This window comes from Seriola lalandi, unplaced genomic scaffold (assembly GCF_002814215.2).
Source record: "Seriola lalandi dorsalis isolate HSWRI2012SDOR001 ecotype SW California unplaced genomic scaffold, Sedor1 jcf7180002054418, whole genome shotgun sequence".
Classification (NCBI taxonomy): Eukaryota; Metazoa; Chordata; class Actinopteri; order Carangiformes; family Carangidae; genus Seriola; species Seriola lalandi.
This window is the reverse complement of record NW_019524971.1, coordinates 481,903-488,361: the sequence shown is the minus strand read 5'-3', so window position 1 is coordinate 488,361 and position 6,459 is coordinate 481,903.

Genomic DNA, 6,459 nt, shown 5'->3' with positions numbered 1-6,459 from the left:
CGTTATCCGTTAACGCAAACGTCCAAAAAAGTCGGACCGGACGCCACGATGCCAGTTCCCTGGTACAAAGTCTGTGTGTGTGTGTGTGTGTGTGTGTGTGTGTTACATGTGTGAAAGTGTGAGTGAGGTGGAAGAGAAACGATGCATTCAGGTGATCTACAAACAATCATCACGTTTCCCTGCACAAATCCTTACAGGGGGATATTTTGACATTTTAGGGAAACACGTTTATTCACTTGCCGAGAGTTAGATAAGGAGATCAATACCACTCTCATGTCTGTGCGGTAACTACGGCGCTAGTGTCTGGATGTGGTTATCTTAGCTTAGCATAAAGACTGGAAGCAATTCTCAGCAACAAAAAAATAAATAGGTGGATTTCCCAAAATGTCAAAATATTCCTTTAAGGCATTTGAAAATGTTTCCTGACCTCGTGAACTCCGTCCTTCCTCCTTAAAAACATTTGGCCTCAGTGAAAAACCATTTCCACTCTGCATGACGTTATCACATCTACAGTATGTTCTGTATCTGCCTCCTCCAAGCTCCAGCGAAGCACCGGCTCTAATACAAGAATCCACAGCTGCATTATTACATCTGTGCATCTGTTTTAATATGAATTTATCCCAAATTCTGCCTTAAATACCTTTGAAAACTTTGTGTCTACAAGTTAAAAGATTGAGCTTTTCCCAGAGAGAGTCCCCCGTTGGATCTGTCGGACATTAAGAGGTTAAAACGGGGAATTAAAGATGGACAAATGTTATAAGAATCAACAGATGTAGACGACACATTTGTCTCCTCAGAGGTTAAACCTGTGCACGTCGTCCTCGTGTCACTTTCTCAGCTGTTTCGCCGCCTTTTAAACTTTTCTCTAACGTCCCGACGAGTGACGCCGAGCTTCACAGCCGACAGCGCTCGAGCCAAACGTCTCGAAGAAGTCCCATTTCCTCAGTGTGAAATCGTCTGTTTGATTCCTCTAACTGGCTTATGACTCGTCCTCAGATTAGTCTTTGGTGTCTTTCCTTGATAGTCATTTATGTACCAGCAAAAGAGAATAATCTCAGCAGCAATATGCGAATTAAATCAAGTGTTCTGCAGCTGTAATTAGGGATTTTTTTTCTTCTTCTTTATCTTCATGTACTGTCATGAATGCAGGTCTATTTTCTCGGTGTGAAATAGGCTGCTCTAAACTCCTAACTGGCTTATAACTGCTCTCCGCTGTTTCAAAGGCAAATCCTGTTTTCTGCTCTCGGAATGAATGAAAAAGATTCAGCCTCTTTAATTAATGTAATTTTCTGTCCTTTCTGCTGCTGCCTCTAAATGATTTCTGTCCACCCCACGTTACTGAAATCTGTTGCAGGTTTACCAACGTTTAAAGAAGAAAGGTTGAAGACTTAAAGTGAGCAACAATGGCGGCAGCTGAACAAGCCGATAGAACTGGAAGATTTGACGCGAGTCGTACGATTGAAGCGCCGCCACGGGAGAGGAGATGGTGAAGTTGGTCGATAAGCTCGGTGCTGCCTTTGCCAGAGATAGAGGACCCTTGAACGCATCTTGAGCTGCTGTCTGAAGGCTCTGGGGGACGGCGGCATCAGAGCCGGAGAGAAGCCAAGGGCGACATGACAGTGGACTTGAGTAGGCGACTCAAGTCCACTCATCATGTCGCCGAGACCTGGCGTCGCTCTGGCGTCTGAAGCTGCGTCGCCTCGGTGACGGCGTCCGATGTTGGAACGACCCGAACTGCCCCGATGACCAGGACTCAATGGTGCGTGTTCTCCCGATCGCAGAGGAAGAGAAAACTTCCTGTATCGAAGCACGTTTTCACATTTCATCCACTCTGGAGAGTTTTTGTTTTTTTTTTTTTTTTTGTCTCTGAGATCAACGTTGTTAAAAATCTGTTCCTCGTAATCTGTTGTTGTCAAAGCGAAACCCTTCGACAAACGTTTCACAGCAGCTTCCATTTCCTCGGTGTGAAATGGGCTCTTCAGTCGTCTTAACTGGCTTACAGCCGTCCTCCTCTGATTCAAAGACAAATCCTATTTTCAGCTCTCATCAGTCAAGAACAAACGCGAGGATGTCTCTGTTTCAATATCTCATTTAGCCACACACACACACACACACACACACACACACACACACACACACACACACACACACACACACTCTCACTGGAAGCCTGTTGCTGCAGCTGCATTTGGAGACAAATCCCTTTTTCTGCTTTGCCCTCTCAGACAAAAAACACTCGTCTCATTTCCTAACCCTGCCTGTTGCACAAGATAAAAGAGGACTCTGTGTGTGTGTGTGTGTGTGTGTGTGTGTGTGTGTGTGTGTGTGTGTGTGTGTGAGAGATCGAGTGCCTTCATTTATGTTCTCTCTTTTCTTTTCCTTTTCACCTCCTCCTGTCCTCTTTTTCTCTCCTTTGTTTCTACTTCCTCACGACCAAATCCTGCTGTGTGTGTGAACACAGCGACACGGACGTGAACTTTATTTGTAGAAGCCGCTGATCCCTGAGACCAACTTCTCTAAATACCACCTACAGAAATAATGCAGTGCGTCTGTTTATTAATGGATTAGTAATAAAAGATCTTCCTGTCGTGGGACACGTGTTTGCAGAGAGGCGACTAACTAACTTTCTGTCGACTTCAAACTGCAGCGCCTGATTTCTTCGGCCACTAGGGGCAGTGGAGAGAAGCTGTGAACACGACACTGACATATTATTATATTTAGAGAGTCCAGCAGTTACAGAGGAACATTATCATTAAATCTGAGTTTTTCCAGCCCAGTTTCTAACGACCACGTCTGTGTTGGATATGTTTAGCGATAGCTCGTCGTGTCAAGGCGTTCGTCATGCGGAAGTGGGCGTGGTTTCACCAACACTGGGTTGTAAATAAAAACAAAACAACAGACGCATCCTGAAGAAGCAGAATCTCCGTTTTTTCCCACAAAACACCCGGAGAAGCTCCGGTGCCGACAGTCCTGCAGCAAAACCAACACATCTCCAGGTCGGCACCGACTTGTCACTAATGTTTCCTCATTACGTGTTAATTTAAAAAAGCAGAAGCCAGTAACGACTGTTTACTGTCGCCTTTCAGCGGTGATGTCGAGCCGACACCGACTTCTACTGACAGGAATTATTAAAGGACACACTAAAGGGTTCACTTACTTCTTTTTGCCACAACACAAGAGAGAACAAAGCTCCACGAGAGAAGAGACGTCACATCACAACTGAAACTGCATGTTTTTACGTGACCTAATGTGCACCCGATTTCTGTTTGTTTTTGTGTGTGTGTGTGTGTGTGTGTGAGTGTGTGTGTGTGTGTGTGTGTGTGTGTGTGTGTGTCTCTTGAGGCTGACGGCGGGGTGTGAAATAGAGTTGCGCTGTAAGTGGATGTAAGTGAAGCAGGTAATTAACCATCGAAGCTCCTCCGCATCCCTCAGTACTGCAGGGATCGAGGGATGAAGGGAATGGGGAGGAAAGAAGAGAAGACGGACAGGGAAGGAAGGACGGGAGGAAGAGGATGAAGAAAGGAGAGGAAGACGGAAACAGACGGAGCGAATGAGGAAAAGATGAAGAATGAAGTGAAAAATAAAGATAAAGAACGAAAGGAATAGAGTTGACAAAATATATGGTAGAAAGAAAAGAAAGTACAAGAGGAGGGAAGATGAGGAAGAGAAAGAGAGGCAGCAACAGAAAGTGAAATAAAGGAAAAGAAAGAAAGGAAAACTAAAACTTAGGGAAGGAAAGATGAAACGAGGAGGAGGTGAAGGAGACAAGTGGAGAAAAAGGATGAGAAGGATAAAAAGCTGAAAGATGAAGTGAGAGAAACAGAGGAAGGAAAAGAAAAGGAGGAGAAAGAAAGAAAAAGAATTAGCAGCAGGCTGCTTTTCCCAGCAGATAGCATCTCTGTCATCAGCTTTCTCTCAGTTTTCCCACATCAGATCAGCTGCTGCGTATTACAATCAGACCTCCATTATCTCCCATTAACCAGCAGGAAACGCTGCGCCGCTCCTGATATATATATAGATGCTTTTCCTTTTTTTACCTTTTCCATGCCTTAAATGTTCAGTCTGACCGCCGCTACATGCATGTGACACAATCAGAGATATGTTTTCAAATCAGCTCGGCCTTAACGACGCCCGGGCTCGTTCACAGGAAACGGCTCAGACGCTGAAGGTCATCCATCACTGCGAGAGAGAAAAGATGCAATCACAACATAAACATTTTTTAAAAAGAAGTTCATTGTTTTTTTTCGCTGCTTTTTGAATTAGGAAAAACTACGTAATCGTGTTTCCAACAAAATGAGGGGAAAAGGAAAAAAGCTGTGATGGCTGCGATTTTGACTTCGACGAGCCTCCGGGAAACATCGCTCCGACCAGCGGCGAGAGAAAACAAGATGTCTGCTTCGCCGCGTTGCACGAAAACGAGCGAAACAAGGAAATCGTAAAGTCATGACCGGAAGTGACGGATCAGCTGACGGCAGACGTTAGCATCCGAGGAGCGGTACCGCTAGCACGCGGCTAATAACATGGCTAATCTGAGCCGAGGATGCAGGTTACGCTCTTTCGCTCTTTTTTAAATTGGTGGAAAACGTGAAAAATAAAATGTTGATTTTAATGTCGGCTACAAGTAAATTCACAGGTTTCAGCTGCTGCTTTCGTCTCACGGGGGCAGAACCGGATGTTTAAGACGGAGGAGAAAAGATGGTGATCGTAAAGACGTTAGGAGACGAGCAGGAGGCGAGAGGTCGTGGCGTTTGGTTCGAGTCGCGGGGCGGAGCAGGAGGGTGGAGTTTGTTGATTCAGGATACACTAAGAGTTTGGAGTTGGTTGGTAGTCTCTGTGATTGTCATTGTCTCTCTCTCTCTCTCCTCTCTCTCTCACACACACACACACACACACACACACACACACACACACACACACACACACACACAGTCCTGCTATTTGACTTTCCATACAGTGGTTAATGGTTTGCACCTGTCCTGCTCTTTTCTGTTCAGCTTTTTCCAGCATATCCTTCATCATCTGTGTGTGTGTGTGTGTGTGTGTGTGTGTGTGTGTGTGTGTGTGTGTGTGTGTGTGTGACCAGATTTCTTTCTTTTTCCACATCCTGTCCCCTTCTCTTGTCACACTGCATCTCGTCTTTGCCTGATTTTGTAGAAATGCCCAGGATTACAGACTCGGACATGTTGGGTTTTCTTCCTCGGGGCTCGACAGATGTAAACATCAGGATTACATCCAAATTCACAGGTCAAAGTTCACAACAACAGACCGAGGGTACGACAGTATTTCACATCCAGAGGTGATGTTTAGTGTTTGGTGTTCACACACTCTGAGTTTTAAACTTAGACTTAAAGTTTAGTCGTCCGACCACGTTTCATTGTTTCATTGAGTTTCATGTTTAAAATCTGCAGCTCTGTTATTTAAAGTAAAATATAATTAGGACATTTGCTGCAGATTTACAGCATTTCTTATCATTTGGATTTCTTTTTTAGAAATTTTGATGTGCCGATTAAAAATACTTTCTTTATCCTTTTTGCAATTTATATTTTATTGATTTTGCCCGACCTCTCGCAAACAAAGACGACTCTCTTCTCCCGAAACAAGTTGCTCAGTGCGTCTTTGAATAAAAAAGTCACTAAAGGGGTTTGAAAAGTCAAGAACTCTAGAGACGAAGGTGCGAAATTTGTAAAATTGCTGTTATAGAAACTTCTCCCGTCAATTCAATTTGAAAAGCAGCTCCAAGACTCGTCTGGCCGACCAATGGTGTAACTTCATCACTCAGTCAGTCAGTCAGCGACAGACACGTTTATAGGGATGATCCAGCTGTGTTCTGGTCCAGCTGTGCTCTGGGTCGACGCTGGCGTCTCCTATCAGGTGGATGCGCCTGGAAAACCTCCAAAGGAAGCGTCCCGATCAGATTCCTGAACCGCCTGAATTGACGTCTTTCACCACGAGGCGGCAGCAGCTTTACTCCGGGTGTCCGAGGGGAGGGAACTCATTTTCAGCCGCTCGTAACTACGATCTCGATCCCGGCACCGATCCACCTCGTCAACCCCACGCTCCGTCTTTCCTTCAGCGACTCTCTCCTCAACTGGCTTCACGGACCCTGAATGACACGGTCACGTCGCCTGCAGCCGGGAAACAAGACACAACCGCACATGTACAAATGTCTGATGCAACAGCTCAGTCATAAATTCCACCTTAACAAAGATGAAGCACGACTGACGCAAATAAAAGTTTTTGGCTTTTATTCATTTAGTGTTTTCAACATGCAAATAGTTTGATGGGTTTGTGTGTAAGAGCTGCTGCGTGACGCTGCTGTTACTCGTCAGACTCGATGAGCTGCAGGTAAAATGTGAACGTGCAGCGTTAGAGGACGACACACTGCTGCAGTGGAAAATTTATATGAGAGAGAAAGCTGTCAGTGTGTGTGTGTGTGTGTGTGTGTGTGTGTGTGTGTGT